Here is a 16,966-nt window from a genome sequence, read left to right as displayed (position 1 = left end):
TTGTTTCTTGGCACATGAAAGCAGTCAGCCCGTTTAGAAACTAATGAAATTGGTTTTGGAAAAAAGTGAATGTATGCAGTATTTTTATTTAAATAATTATTTTACTGAAATAAAAACCAATAATGCTAATGCTATGGTATGTTACAAAATGGTATATATGCCCTGTGTAAGTGAATATTCTAAAGGAATATTTTTAAATGATTTTTTTAAATGGAGATATGATGTTCTACACTGGATTTGTGGTTACAAATTCATATCCATTATAATTCATTTGTAATGAATTATTTGCATAATTGCATTTATATTAGTTTTTTGTTGATGTTTATCTTACTGAGGTACAATTTACATTACCTTAACATTCATCCTTCTTAGTACAATGTGCTGAGCTTTAACAAATCTATGTAGTCATGTAAAACTACTGTAGTCAAGATACAGGATTTATCTGGCACTCCAAGAAGTTTCCTTGTATTCCTTTACAATCAGTCCATCCCCTTAACCCCAACTCCTGAAAACCCCTGATAGTTTGCCTTTACTAGAATGTCCTATAAATGGAGCCACAGAGCATGTAGCTTTGAGTCTGGTTTCTGTCACTTAGCATAATATAAAATTTTTCTAAGTAAAAATTTTTTTTAGCATAGTACATTTAGATTCATCTATGTGTCATGAGTGTAAAAGCAGTTTTTTCTATTTCTGTGTAGTTTATTGTAGGGATGTTTACCAAGTTTATCCATTCACCAGCTGAAGGGCATTTGTGTTATTTCCAGTTTGGAGAGATTATGAATAGGGCTGCTGTAAACATTAGCATGAACATATATTTTCATTTCTCTTGGATAACTACTGAGGAGTGGAATTGCTGGGTAGTATGCTAAGCATATACTTAAATTTATAAGAAACTGCCATCTTTTCAAAAGTGACCACATTATTTTGCATGCCTGTCAGTATTGTATGAGAACTGGAAGAAAACAGTTTGAGAGTTCAATTGCTCTGAGTCTTTCCCCAGCATTGGTGTTGTCAGGTCTTTTGTTTATATTTTTCTTAATTTTAGTCAGTCTAATAAGTATGTAGGGGTATCTCTTTATGATTTTAAATCACATTTCCTTAATGATGGGGAGCTTTTCACATGCGTTTATGCCATCTGTATATCTTTGTAGTGAAATGTCTTCATACCTTTTGCCTGTTTTAAAACAAAATATTATTTTGAGTTTTGAATAATTCAAATGTTATTGAGTTTTATGAGTTCTTTATGTATTTTAGATACATAAAGATCTGTGTTTTCAGATCTGTGTTTTGCAGTATTTCCTCCCAGTCTACCAGTAGTCATTTCCTTTTCTTAACAGTATCTTTCAAGGAGCAGAAGTTCTTAATTTTGATGAAGTCCATTTTATCAATTTTTTTCTTCTCCGGGTTGAGCCTTTTATTTTATTTTTTTTTTAATTTTTTTTTAACGTTTATTTATTTTTGAGACAGAGAGAGACACAGCATGAACGGGGGAGGGGCAGAGAGAGAGACACAGAATCGGAAGCAGGCTCTAGGCTCTGAGCCATCAGCCCAGAGCCTGATGTGGGGCTCGAACTCTCCGACTGCGAGATCGTGACCTGAGCTGAAGTCGGACGCTTAACCGACTGAGCCACCCAGGCGCCCCTGGGTTGAGCCTTTTAAAGTTGTCATATGTAAGAAATCTGCCTAACCTGTGGTATCCAGTGGAAACCAATTTGTTACTAATCTACTAGAAAACTTAGTTTTAGTCACAAATACTATCATGAAGCATCTTTGAATAATCAAAGAAAAGTTTCAGAATTTAATGTTCTAGGAATGTTACAGAGGAATTCAGTCTGGGTTCTAATCTTTAATCACACCACTTAATAGCTGTGTGATTTTTTTTTTTTTAAATCAGAGATTTCAGAGTCTCAATTTCCTTATCTATACAGTATAGGTAAACACAGAACAAGCCTTCATTTAAATTTGTTTCCTTCTCTTTGTAATTTTATTAGAGTTCTTTGATCATTGTTTTTCAAATGTGGTAACTCCTTCAACTAGATGATACACCATTCTAAAATAATCCTGTTGAGGGGCGCCTGGGTGGCTCAGCCAGTTGGGTGGCCGACTTCGGCTCAGGTCACGATCTTGCGGTCCGTGAGTTCGAGCCCCGCGTCGGGCTCTGTGCTGACAGCTCAGAGCCTGGAGCCTGTTTCAGATTCTGTGTCTCCCTCTCTCTGACCCTCCCCTGTTCATGCTCTGTCTCTCCCTGTCTCAAAAATAAATGAAACGTTAAAAAAAATATTTAAAATAAATAAATAAATAAAATAATCCTGTTGTGGATAAAAGGATCCTTATTCAGGGGCGCCTGGGTGGCTCAGGCATCTGATTTTGGCTCAGGTCATGATCTCAAGGTTTGTGAGTTCGAGCCCCACATCAGGCTCTCTGCTGAAGCTCAGAGCCTAGATACAGCCTGCTTTGGATTCTGTGTCTCCCTCTCTCTCTGCTCCTCCCCAGCTCACGTCTGTGTCTCAGAAATAAATAAACATTAAAAATAAAATATTAAAAAAAAAAAAAAAAGGATCCTCATTCAAATCCTGGTCCACTCTCCTTCACTGAGAATATTATACTATTTATTCATAGTGACTTACCTAGAGTTACCTGGAAAAATGTTTTGAAAATTTTATCTTGTATTTTTTCTCAGTTTCAATATTTCTGCTCTTAAGTGAATTATTCTGTATAAGAGAAGAAGATAAGTAGTAAATGATTAAAATGTGACGTTACATTTGGATTTCTTTCATGATTCATGTTTTTGGACTTGATTATCTACTATCTAATTGTATGAGGACCAGCCACCTTCAGTGTTTCCTTGGGCAACTTTAAATAATTCCAAAATTAGGAAGCTGATCATCTCTAGCTCAGAGGAGATGAAATCTGTTTTATAATCTGTAGTGAATCTTTTCTCAAGTATTTAACTATCTTAGTTTTATATTATGCTGTAACTAAAATCTATATCAAGTATTTCAAAGATGGTAATTTCAAAGCAAGTGTAATGATGATTTAGATATCTTTTTCTTTTTAATTTTTTTTTTTAATGTTTATTTTTGGGAGAGAGAAACACAGAGTGCGAGCAGGGAGGGTCAGAGAGAGGGAGACACAGAACCTGAAGCAGGCTCCAGGCTCTGAGTTGTCAGCCCAGAGCCCAACCGTGGGGCTCAAGGCCCACGAACAGTGAGATCGGATCTGAGCTGAAGTCAGACGCTCAACCGAGTGAGCCACCCAGGCGCCCCTAGATATCTTTTTCTTAATGGAACACTCAGGTTTATGAATAAAACACCAACAAAGTGCCAGCTTTATTGATGATAGATGAAGATGTCTATTGGATAAGTGCTTCCCAGCTTAATATTCTTTAATGTATTGTGAAATTTCCTAATCTTTGAATTTAGAAATAACTTGGAAAAAGAGCAAATGATTGCTGTTATCAATTTACAGTTTTATGCAAGGTGTTGAGTTCTGTTGCTGTGATAGAATGCTCTTGTTGTGGAGCATAGATTGGGGTGTGGGGACAGCCTGCTGCTGTGATGGTCCTGACTTTACTATATTCTAGCTGTACAACTTTGTGCTGTGTGACCTGTCTGTGCCTCTGGCTGCTCAGCTGTAAAATGGAGTGAATAGTAACTTTATCATAGGATTATTAAAGGATTAAGTTAGTTAATGAATATGAAGTGTTTCAGAATAGACTTTGTAAATGCAGTGATGATAATAATGATGATTGTAGTCCAGGCTCTTTTAGTGGTATGTAAATTTTTCCCTTTTACTGAACTAGATAAATAGTGATATTTTATAAATGATTGAGAATGTGTCTTTTATAAAGGTAAGCCAAACAGTACTTGTTCTCTACCATATTAAGAATTTATTTATTTATTTATTTATTTAATGTTTATTTTTGAGAGAGACACAGACAGAGCACAAGCAGGGGAGGGCCAGAGACAGAGGGAGACACAGAATCTGAAGCAGGCTCCAGGCTCTGAGCTGTCAGCACAGTGCCTAACAAGGGGCTTAAACCCACATACCGCAAGATTATGACCTGAGCTGAGGTTGGTCACTCACTGACTGAGCCCACCCAGGCGCCCCAGGAATGTATTTTAACTTTATTTTGCTACCTTGCATCACTGTTGGTAGTATTATAAAGAAAATATGACAAGAATGTTTTAGAAGCAGTAGATTTTATGTACCAGTGTATGTAAAATTATAGATTAATTATGCTGAATTAGAAGGTATTTACAGTAAATTTAAATTCTGGTTTAGGCAAATGCTGTCATTAAAGGTAAACTTTGTTAGTTTAAGAACTTAGTCTAAGACATGGCTACTTATATGTGACCTTGGCATGTTATTTAACTTCTGATTATTTAATCTTACTTAACCTTAGTTTACTTACCTGTTTCTTGGAGTTAGTATAAGAACTAAGGATGGTATTAAAAGGATTCACAGAATCCCTGGTAGTTAGTAAGAGCTCAATAAAATGTTATCACCAGTTATATTTTAAATGCTATGTAAACCTAAAACGTAAACTTGAATTGTAGATTGAATTAGTCTGTCTGCTTTGTTTTCACTGTATTTATGTAGTATTTGACCAGAAACACCTTATTTTCTTGCTCTTGTGAATTTTGTTGAATGATTCCGAACTTTCTGAATACGTTACCTGAAGCCAGATTGCCTAGGTTTGAATACTGGTTTCACTGTCTATCAGCTTTATGACCTTGGGCCAAGTTATTTAACAGTGCTGTGTCTTGATTTCCTTACAAGTAAAATGGGGGTAATTATATACTTCCTTATAGGTTTCTTGTGAGGATTAAATGAATATATATGTGAAAAGTTCATAGAACGGTTCTTGGGAACCTGGTAAGTACTAGTTTGTAATAATTGTTATTTTATTGAGGATCCTGATGGACCTTTGGAATATCTCACTATTAAGTACCTTACCTTATGGGTTTAAGGAATAAATAAATGCTTTAAAGATCTCAGACAGGGAACGAAAGACTTTAGAGTGAGATGGGACATTTGTGTATAAACGTTCCTGCATGAATATACTTCTGTACACTCACACTCTATTTTTGATAGGTTATAACAGTATATAGCAGGAGACTTTGTGGGGATAGAAGAGGTACATAAACTTGACCTCATCAGTAGTAGCAGCAGCAAACATTTATGGAGGGCCAAGCATTATATTCGGTAATGGGGCATAGTCTCTGCTTAAAATGTGAGCAGCTTTCTAGTACCAAAATGAAAACAGAAGATTGCTTTGACAGTCTGGTTGTGAAATGCCAAAAAAGTAGTACAGGAAGATGATGGAGATTTAGAACGATGAGCAATGACTGGTCTTATTTGAAGGGGGCCAGAGTGAAAAGTTAGTTAGGAAGGAAGAAAGGCATTCCAGATTGTGACTGCACTATTTATGGTGTATTGAATAATAGCTTGGAGAAGTAGGAGATAAGATTATAGAGAGGACACCTGAAAGTTCGGTAAGAAGATGATACTCTTTCCTATTATTCCTTCACTCACCCACTTAAATATTTTAAATGAGAACCTACTGAATGCTAGACATTGTACTACAAATGGGAGAGACAGGAAGTGACCAAAATTAACTCATTCTTTATTTTCACTCATTTTGTAGTCGTAGGGGAAAGACAATCTTTAAATAAGTGATTGCTATAATTTGATGAGTGTTGATAATTGAAATAGTTATGGGAGTATCTACTTGGTTACCTGACCTCTGGTATATAGGGAAGGATTTTTGGAGGCAATTACTTTTAAGCTGAGAGTTGAAGGTGGAGTGGGAATTAGCCAGAAGAATGGCAGAGGATGTTAGCATAAGGGCATGGATTGGAGGAAGAACAGGTTGGGAGAAGATGAGAAGTACCAGCATGAGAGGTGGAGTGAGAGAGGGTGGCCATTTGAGGAACTGAAAGAAGTCTATTGATGAGGGAAGAGCAGTCCTGGGGAACTAGTGGCTTGACAGGCATAAGAAATAAGTGCTTAAAGTGCTTCATAAACCAGGCTTAAAAGATTTAGTGTTAGATATACTAAGAGCTGTGAGATACCAGTCAAGACTTTAAACAGGGAGAGACCTCAGATTTTTTCCAATTTGAAGCTCATTCAAGTATGAATGTCAGTAACATAAGATGTAAGCAGTAAAGACCTCTTGGATTCCAAGAAATATTTATTTCAGTAGTCTAGACTCCTGTATGAGGATTTGTTAGTATTTTCTGAGATAAATTTAAAATGTCAAAGCCAATAAAATATTCTCACTAAATTACTTCTTTTTTGAACTGTAGAATGGTTAGCACCTTTGATCACCTTTAAAAGACATACAGTTAGCACATTTGTGAGTCAAATACTAACTGGTAAATTCAACCCTGATGTTACTGTCTTAGAATTTGTCAGATGTTGATAATTCATGAACTCCCCAGTCCAGTCTTCTAGGAATTAAGCCAAGTTGAACCAAATTAGTAGTAAGCCTTTAGGATTGGATAGAAAGTTATCCACCCACTGGAAATGAATAATTGGCATACTTTCCTCTATTTGTGGGCACTGTGTAGTTGCATGCACAGTTTATGTGATCTGATAAAGCTTCTCAACTACTTTGGGTTAGTATATTTTGTAGTATTAAGTAACAAATTGAAATTGATAGACATTATTTTGAGTTGGTGAATAACTTCAGAAGGCAATTTGTAAGCTTAGTTGATTCTGTTTTCTTTTGATGACCCAATTCCTAAATTTTCAGTCAGTGAGCTATATCAAAGAAATACCAATTTGTGACTTTTTAGTTTCTAAGTGTGTTCTGTAATTGATCAATCCATCAGCTTTAGTCAGTCATTGAAGCTTTAATGAAAAATAATCATTTTTTAAATTTAAAGTTGGATAGGGTACTTTATTTTTTAATTCATATTTTAAAAAAGTCTATTTGAGTGCGTACGAGCAGGGGAGGGGCACAGAGAGGAAAGAATCCTACACAGGCTCCACGCTGCCAGCACAGAGCCCTATGTGGGGCTCTATCTTACAGACTGTGAGATCGTGACCTGAGCTGAAGTCAAGAGTCAGACTTTTCACCAACTTAGCTACTCACATGCCCCTTGAATGGGGTACTTTAACTGAAATATGTTGGCAGTTGGGGGTGCTGAGTGACCCAGTCGGTGAAGCATCTGTTGATTTCAGCTCAGGTCTTGATCTCAGGGTTGTGTGCTCAAGCCCTGTGTTGGGCATGAAGCCTACTTAAAAAAAAAAGGAGTATGTTGGCAATTTGAATGATGTGTAAACTTTGAAGCAGTTTACAGCATCTGCTAACAGATTAAAACCATTTTAAAAAGAAAATGACATATCAGATAGATTTTTGGAAACCATCAGTGCTTTGTATACTTTCAGTATACACATTTCAGTTATCAGGGTTTAGGTCAGTAGCACCAGCCATCCAACAACAGGGTTCCCATTTTAGTTACCACCATACTTTAAGAATGAATAATTGCTTGAAGTAAGAACTCCTTGTTCTTCATTATGTAAATAACAGGTGTGCATTGTGACCCAGTGACTGCTCATGTCACTTATTGCAGAGTCTGCCCATGGTTGGTCACTGTATATTTGTTACACAGTTCATGCATAGGCACAGTGTGTAGCGGTGTTGCCTTTTTGTCTTCCACTAATAAACTCACGACATATTTTACAAAAATGGATCATTGACAGTGGGAATTGTACAGCAAAGAAACAAAGAGTGATAATACTGGGAGTGAAATTGGAATCACACATGGATGGGGAATTGTAGAAGAAATAGCTCACCATGGACTGTGGATGCTGTCACCATTGAGAGACTAGACACGCAGCCAAAGGGATTTAGTGAAGGCAGATAAGTTGACATAAATGAGGAATGTGGTATGACAAGAAGGATGAAAATGTCTCAAAGTGACACAAGCAAAAAAAATTGTTATGAAAGGAACTCTCAGAGATATTTCATGACATTGAAAGTGCAAAGGATAGAATGTTGGAAGTTGACCCAAACTTAGAAGGAGTACAATGATTTGCCAAGGCATAGGTGGGCACTGGTTAAACAACTCTTGATAAATTTTTACAAAGAAATGTAGCAGTTCTCAATGTTTATAATATTTTAAATTACACTGCACTTAATACCAGTTTTTCTATTTTTTCATTTTCCTATTTCACCTAAAACTGACAGAGTTTTTAATCTTTGACAAAACCTTTTGTCATGGAGTAATAACAATTTTCCATATTAAGGTTTTTTAACATGTTGCCTCTATATTACATTTATTTATTTATTTGTTTGTTTAAAGTGTATTTTGAGAGAGAGACAGAGAGAGCGAGCTGGGAAGGGGCAGAGAGAGAGGGAGAGAATGAGAACCCCAAGCAGGCTCCATGCTGCTAGCACGGAGTCCGATGTAGGCTTGAATTCACAAACCATGAGACCATGACCCAAGCTGCAACCAACAGTCAGATGCCAACTGAACTACTTAGGCACCCCTGTTACACATGTTTATTGGTTTAATTCTGTGTGCCATACCCTGGGTTCTGTCTTTGAGATACAAGATGAATAAGCTCAAAGACCCTCAATTGAAGTTGTTTGTTTAAAATATAATGAAGTGTAATGTCTTATTCAGAGTGCTAATATGTACCTTAACTGTTTTGACAGGAGGGTCAGTGAAGACTCAGATGGTAATATTTGAGCTGATTCTACTGTGGGACTTTATCACCTTCTGAGTGGGCAAAGAAAAAAGTATCCAGGCAAGGAGCTCTGAAACACCTAGTTATGCCACAGACTTGGCCAAAGCAGGAGTTGTAGCTGGGGATAGCTAGAGGGATGTGGGGCACAGATGGTTAAGATTTGTATAACCTATTAAGATCCTATAAAACACTAGCAAGAGAGGAACTTGGAAAGTTAAGTAGAGAAGTAAAATTACCAAATTTGCATTTTTAATTTTTTTAAATTTTGTAATGTTTATTTTATTTTTGAGAGAGAGAGAGATGGAGCATGAGCAGGGGAGGGGCAGAGAGAGTAGGAGACAGAATCTGAAGCAGGCTTCAGGCTCTGAGCTGTCAGCACAGAGCCCGACGCGGGGCTTGAACTCACGAACCACGAGATCATGACCTGAGCTGAAATCGGACATTTAACCGAGTGAGCCACCCAGGCGCCCCCCAAATTTACATTTTATAAGATAACTTAGTTTTGCAAAAAAATGGGATTATAGTAGTCAGGCAAGAAATGTTGAGGACTTCAACTAAGGCAATGTAAAAGGAGAGAAAGGGACAAATTCAACAGCTGTTTAAGAGGTAAGTTCCAAGAAAAACTGAGAGGAAGAAACAGAATAGGATTCAAGGAGATATATCCAATTTCAAAGATTTAAAGGTTAGGTTAATATAATTACTATTTGCATGATCTTGGTGTAGTCTTCCCTTAATTTGTTGGATGGAGTGGAGTGGAATGGGGGACAATTATGGAGTTATGAAATATTTGCATGCTTCATTGCCAGGTTTTTGTGGGTTTTTTTGTACCTTATTGATTAACAAAATATGTCAGCTAAGGTAGTGTTGGGACTTTATGCAGTCTGTTTCTGTTTTTAATAGCTATGGAAAATCAGCAATATACTTCTTTGTAGAATATTAATGATCATATTATAGAAACTTAAGTCTTAGATGATGGTGTTGTGTTGGAGTGTAGAATGCACTACTGAGAATTATGTTGTTAAAGAGTAGTTCTGGAAGAGGGGAGGGTCATCCTCTAAAATAAGATTAATTTAGACTTTTGAAGAGTCAAACCAGGAAGAGAGGAAATGACTTGGAAGATATTCCAATTATTTTTAGATGGTAGAGTATTAATTTTATAATAACATAAATCTCAAATATAAAACCAAAAGTGATTACATAGTTTTTCTAGATTGCTTATTTGCTATTGACACCTGTTTGCGGTTTTCACTTGTTTTAAAGTTCAGCTTAATTTTGCATATTAGTATATGCATTCTTAGAATATTTAAATAGTTGCTAACAGTAACCGTTTTGAGTTTTAAACGCATACCTCAGAGATAATTGCTGGTTTGGTTCCAGACCACTGCAATAAAGTGAATATTGCAATAAAGCAAGTCAGAAGAATTGTTTTGTTTCTCAGTGCATATACAAGTTATGTTTGCATTATGCTGTTGTCTATTAAGTATGCAATAACAACATTATGTCTAAAAAAGCAATGTGCATACCTTAATTAAAAAAAATACTTTTATTACTAAAAATGCTAACCACTGTCTGAGCTTTCGGTAAGTCATGGTCTTTTTGCTGGTAGAGGCTCTTGCCTTGATGTTGATGGCTGCTGACTGATCAGGGTGATAGTTGCTGAAATGGTGGGGTGGGTGTGGCCCCAGTTAATTTCTTAAAGAAATAATTTAAGACAACAATGAAGTTTGCCTCATTGATTGACTCTTCCTTTCATGAACGATTTCTCTGCAGCATGTGATGCTGTTTGATAGCATTTTATTCACAGTAGAACTTCTTTCAAAATTGGGAGTCCATGGTCTCAAACCCTCCTGCTGCTTTATCAACTAAGCTTATGTCCTATTCTAAATACTTTGTTGTCCTTTTGTGTTCATCTTTAGGAGTAGATTGCACCTCAAGAAACCACTTTATTTGCTCATGCATAAGAAACAACTTTATCCATTCAAGTTTTATTACAAGATTGCAGCAATTTAGTCCTTCAGGCTCCTCTTCTAATTCTAGCTCTCTTGCTGTTTCCACGACACTTACAGTTACTTCCTCCACTGAAGTCTTGAACTCCTCAAAGTCCTCCATGTGGGTTGGAATCCACTTCTTCCAAACTCCTGTTCCTGTTAATATTTTGATCTCTTCCCATGAATCAGGAGTGTTCTTAATGGCATCCAGAATGGTGAATCCTCTCTGGAAGATTTTCAACTTACTTAGCCCAGGTCCATCAAAGGACTCACTATCCATGGCAGCATTAGCCTTATGAAATATATTTGTTAAATAATTAGACTTGATAAATGAAATGACACTTTGATCTATGGGCTGCAGAATGGATGGTGTGTTAGGAGGCTTGAAAACAACATTAATCTCATTGTACATCTTCATCAGAGCTCTTGGGGGACCAGGTGCATTTTCAATTAGCAGTAGTATGTTGAAAGGAATCTTTCTTTCTGAGCAGTAGGTCTCAACGTTGGGCTTAAAATATTCAGTAAATCATATTGTAAAAAGGTGTGCTGTCATCCAGGCTTTGTTCCATTTATAGAGCATAGGCAGAGTAGATTCAGCGTAAATCTTAAGGGCCCTAGGGATTTTTGAATAGTCAATGAGCATTGACTTCAACTTAAAGTCATCAGCTACATAAGCCCCTAACAAGAGAGTAAGCTTGTCCTTTGAAGCTTTGAAGCCAGGCATTGACTTCTCTCTAGCTATAGCTATGAAAGTTGCAGAAGACATCTTCCAATATAAGTCTCTTTTGTTTATATTGAAAATTTGTTTAGCGTAGCCATCTTCATTAATCTTAGCTACTAAATCTTCTTCTGGATAACTTGCATCTTCTAGGTGTTTCACCTTGCATTTTTATATTCTGAAGTTGGCTTCTTAAACCTCACAAGTCACCTCTGCCAGTTTCAAACTTTCGTCAGCTTTCTCACCTCTCTCAGTCTTCATAGAATAGAAGAATTAGGGCCTTGCTCTGGATTAGGCTTTGGCTTAAGGGAATGTTGTGGGTGGTTTGATCTTATATCCAGACCACTAAAATCTTCTTCATACCGGCAATAAGGCTGTTTTGCTTTCTCTGGAATAGCACTTTTCTTTGAAGATTTTTTCCTTTGCATTTGCAAATTGGCTAACTGTGTTGCACAAGAGACCTAGCTTTCAGCCTCTAAGTTTAATCAGTTATAGCTTTTGATTTAAAGTGGGAGATGTGCAACACTTCCTTTTACTTGAACGTTTAGAGGCCATAACCGGGCTGTTAATTGGCCTAATTTCAGTATTGTTATTGTCAGGGAATAGGGAGGCCTGAGGAGGGGGAAAGAGATGGTGGAAAGCTGGCCCGTGGAGCAGTCCGAACACATGTAACATTTATCGATTAAGTTTGCCATCATATGAGCATGGTTTGTGGTACCCCAAAATAATTACACAATGGTAGCATCAGAGGTGACAGATCACCATAACAAATACAGTAAAAATGAGAAAGTTTGAAATATTGTGAAATTTACCAAAATGTGACAGACATGAAGTGAGCAAATGCTGTTGGAAAAATGATTGCAGATAGACTTGCTTGACACCCGGTTGCCACAAATGTACAATCTCTAAGAACCACAGTTATCTGTGAAGTGCAGTAAAGTGAAGCACAATAAAATGAGGTATGCTTATATTTGCTGTTATTAAATCAGTTTGAAACATTCATAATTTAAATATACATTCACATTTGGTGTTTAGAGACTGACCTGATGAGAGACTTGTGTAGTTTTGGCTGATTCTAGGCAGGACCTCCTCTATGACCAGCCCCTCCCTCTCTTGAATTACAATTTTCATGGTCTAGTTCATAATTTTCTGGTGTAATTTCTTATTTTTCTTAGTATATATCTTGAATTGATTAGCTTCTTGGTAATTGTGTGGTGGGTGATGGGGTCCATTATATATCAATAAATTGGTATTCCAATACATATGGATAGTATTAGAACAAGGAAATGGAATGGTTTGAATGACTATTTCCACATACCTCTTGGAGACCCTAATAGAGTGGCAGTCTCTCTGGTGATAAGGTTTCTCTGTGCCAGGGAGGCAGTGTTTACTTTGGGCAAAACTGGATCAACATAAATTTCGTCCCTGAACCCATTTTTTCATGCTGACTATTCGGTTGACATATCAGTTAGATATCTGTGATAACTGAATTCTGATCTCATCTCTGCTACTAAGGAACTGTGGGAGCTCAAGCAAGTCACTAATTCCACTGGAGCTGGTTTCCTTATCTACAGGAAGAATTTAGATTAGGTTGAGTTTTTCTTTCTTTTCTCTCTCTCTCTCTCTCTCTCTCTCTCTCTCTCTCTCTCTCTCTCTCTCCAGGGGGATGGGGCAGAAGGAGAGAATCTTAGGTATGCTTCATGCTGGGCCTTGACATGGGACTCGATCTCATGACTGAGATCATGACCTCAGCTGAAATCAACAGTTGGACACTTAACCGACTGAGCCACCCAGGGGCCCTGGATTGGATTGATTTCTGAGGACATTTTCAGTTCCCAGTTTACATGAGCCTCATAGCAGCTCTGTGATAACTGGTGGGGGAAAGGCACAAGCTAAACAAGTTGCGGTAAGGTCTGGTGAGGTTAGACTTCGTGGAAAGTTTGTTGAACCTCTCACCAGAATTTTACTGTCTGCTGTAGCCATTTGCCTTCAAGATTTTTTTAAATCTATCCCAAAATAGTATTCTTACCAGTGCAGGTCACTTAGCTCTGGGAGAGGAAAAGCGGGTGCTAAGGAAGGGAAGGGAGGAAATACATTCCCCGTATGAAGCCTATCTCACTTCTCATTGCTCCATCTGGGAAGACCTGGTGTTTCCACTGTATTTAATAATTTTTACCTTCCTGCAGATGTCCAGTCTACCTTCTTTCTCACTCCTGAATACATATTTCCTATACAAAATGTGCAGGATAATCATCAGGATTTCACTGTGAAATGTAAATCAATCTTAACATTAGTCCTTTGACCTCAGTTTAACAGGTCCAAATCTGTTTCTCTTCTGAATAATTTTATCTTGGTTAATGGAGTGTTGTTTAAGATTGCCACTCTTTACCCGAAGAATACAAAAACACTAACTCATAGGGATACATGCACCCTTGAGTTTATGGCAACATTATTTACAATAGCCAGGATATGGAAGCAGCCCAGGTATCTACCAATTGATGATTCGATAAAGAAGATGCATATATATATACAGTGAAATATTATTCAACTATAAAGAAGAGTGAAATCTTGTCACTTGCAATGACATGGATGGAGCTAAAGAGTATAATGCTGAGTGAAATAAGTGAGTTAGAGAAAGACAAATATTATATGATTTCACTCAAGTGAAACAAAGTTTAAGAAACAAATGAGCAGGGGGGAAAAAGAAAAACAAACCAAGAAACAGACTCTTAACTATAGAGAACAAACTGATGGTTACCAGAGGGTGGAGGGATGGGTAAAATGGATGATGGGGATTAAGGAGGCACTTGTGATGGGCACCAGGTGATTAAAATGAAAACTTAAAAAGAAAGAATGCCACTTCTGAAGTCACATTGATCTGGATTCAGAGTCTTGCTTCTGTATATACTAGCTTTATGATCTTTGGCCAAGTTATGTAACTCCTATCCTTTGGTTTTCTCATTTCTAAAACAGGGATTTTAGTAGTATTTAATGCTTAGCATTGTGTGAGAATTAAATGAGAATGTGTTAAGTTTTATCCATATATATTAAATGTTCAATGAACAAATCTTAGTGCTTTTGTTACTGTCCACTTAATTCTCAAGCTAGGAGCTTTCTAGATTTCCTCTCCACTTTCCAACTGTCCTCTCTGATCTATAGTCATTATCATTAAGACCTGTGATTCTAACTTATATATGTTCATCATATTTGGCTCCTTCAGCTTCTGCCTTAAATCAGATCCTGCTTCCAGAACATTGCAGTAAATTTCTTGCTGCCAGGCTCTTCCTTTTTCTGATTCATTCTCCATAATCCCATCATAGTTACTTTCATAAAATAATCTGATTTAGAGCCTCCATGGTCTGTAGTATAGTTCCTCTTAGCACGTGTTGGAACTCCCATGTCTCTTAAGTTCCAGGTAATATGTCACCTCTTCTTCAGAGCCCAATTCATCTGTTTCCTTATAGTTGGTTGCTTCTGTGGCATTTTGTTCTTTTACCTTTTTAGCTCATTTTACTGGTCTGTGTCCCTTACTTGGGATGGTAAGTGCCTTAGGATGGGAGGTCTTACTAATTTTATATTCCTGTGGCCTAGCTTAGTGTGGCAAATGGTAAATACTTGGAAAATGTTTATTAATTCATTTATTGATTGTGCACCTGAAGAATAATATTTTTCATCCATTTTGCTTCCTCTTTGCCTTTTAAAGGTCTGAATACTTAAAGAGACAAGAACAAGAAGGAACATCCTAAAATCAAGGGAGGGGATCCTCAGCATCCTCACCTCTGAAAGGTGAGGAGGAAGGAGAGCTGAGGACAAAAGAATACGTGATTGAATAGTGAAATTAATATCTGATGTCCTTACATTTCAGTAGATATTAGGGATAACATCATAGAGAGAATTTTAAAACTTACTGAAGCATTAATTTTACTTTTAGACCCTGTCTTTATACATTATTGGCATTTCATTAGAAACATTAGAAGAGTTTGTATATTTATTTCAGCAGTTAGAGAGGAAAGCAGAAACTAAAACTCTTCTGTCAGTAGCTTAGTAAATGTAAGAAACCTTGGCTTAAGACAACAAATTACAGCTGGAAAAGAGGAAGGAGGCAGGTTAATTCCTGGAGTTGTGCAAAGAGGACAGGGAGAAGCCAAGGACCCTAGGTTAGCAGGAAGCCCTTATCTCCCCCACAGCTTACCAGCAGTCTTGTCTTCCCTCTCTAACCCAGTTTCTGTAGATGCCACTGGTGACAGTTTTCCTTACAACATCTCAAGTTGAACCATTGTCTACATATTTCCCCCAAAAAACTTGTGATACATGTTATTTGTGTAACAGTCTGATTTGGAATGTACCTATTGTTTGTAATGTTTCTTTGTGGTAAATGAACTTTTGGAACATAATCATTTCATACAGTAGGGTTTGTCTTGGACAAAGTAATTCATTCTTTTTAGAAGATGTGAGAAAGAAGAGGAAGTCAGTTCAGTTTGGTTTCCCCATGTCTAAGGAAATCTCCCTTGTGTTTCTGGTTAGTATAGAAGCGTGTTTCAGTTCTAAAGTTGAAGACAAAATGGGTTTTTTCTTGGTGGTGTCCTCGGGGTTAATGTTTTCTTGGGGTAGTAATGAAGGGTCTTTAAAATTTTCAATATGAAGATTTATTCATTTATCAGGGATTGTGTGCCAGGCAGTGTTCTAGGTGCTAGCAATATAATGGCGGTTGAAATAGACATTGTTTTCATTTTAGTGATTATAATCTAGTAGGGAAGAAAACACTTATCCCTCCCATGAACAACAAACAAAACGAATGCAAATTTTGATCATCAGTATCACAGTGTACTGAAATAGAAGATAATGGAGGGACATAGGATATTGGAAGGTTTATCTTAGGGTGGTGAAAAAGCCTTCTCTGGGAACATGAAATTTAAACTAAAATTTGAAAGATGAGAGGTATTTAGACATTCAGAGTGGAATAGCATGTGCACAGCAACTGAGGCAGGAAAGAGGTTATTAGTTCTTGGAATAGAAGGAGGAAAGTGTGGTTGAAGCAGAGGAAGGGTAATAGCACAAGGTAAACTCAGAGAAGTAAATAACCCATAGTGTGTGGGGCTTTGTAGACTGTGATAAGGCATTTGGATTTTATTTTGAGTGCATTTGGAAGCTGTTAAAGTCTTTTCAGCAGGGGAATGACATGAGTGTTGAGTAGATCACCTTGGATATTACGTGGGAAGTGCTGAAAGGAATGAGGAGACTGGTTAGGAGGCTGTTCCAGTGGTCAGTGGAAGAGGTGATAGTGACCTGAACAAAATAAGTTCATGCCAGTGGAAACTGGAGAGTTTGGGAAGTTGAACTGAAAGGACTGCTGATAAATGTGGGGGGTGGTGGGGAAAGAAGAATCCATTACCTCTAGATTCTGGCTTGAGCAACTGGGTTGGCAGTTAGTGCTATTTAGTGATAGTAGGAATTGGAGAAAATTGGGTTGTTTTGGATATACTAAGTTTGAGATGCTTGCGAGACATCCAGATGCAGATATGGGATAGGCAGTAGGTTGTATAAGCTAGTGCTCTAT

The 16,966-nt window shown here is 37.2% G+C and overlaps 1 protein-coding gene and 1 long non-coding RNA gene across 3 annotated transcripts in view; one reads left to right on the top strand and one right to left on the bottom strand.

Moving 5' to 3' along the window:
- FERMT2 (FERM domain containing kindlin 2) overlaps window positions 1-16,966 on the top strand; it is an 84,004-nt gene that overhangs the window by 7,716 nt on the left and 59,322 nt on the right. The window lies entirely within an intron of this gene.
- The window catches only part of LOC122222716, a 37,605-nt gene that overhangs the window by 5,291 nt on the left and 15,348 nt on the right, over window positions 1-16,966 (bottom strand). The window contains exon 3 of the long non-coding RNA XR_006203816.1: window positions 2,628-2,711. This is a non-coding gene — a long non-coding RNA (uncharacterized LOC122222716). The remainder of the gene's footprint in view (window positions 1-2,627; window positions 2,712-16,966) is intronic.

Source organism: Panthera leo, chromosome B3 (genome assembly GCF_018350215.1).
Source record: "Panthera leo isolate Ple1 chromosome B3, P.leo_Ple1_pat1.1, whole genome shotgun sequence".
Classification (NCBI taxonomy): Eukaryota; Metazoa; Chordata; class Mammalia; order Carnivora; family Felidae; genus Panthera; species Panthera leo.
The sequence above is the reverse complement of the archived record's forward strand: the minus strand, read 5'-3'. Positions and strand labels throughout refer to the sequence as shown.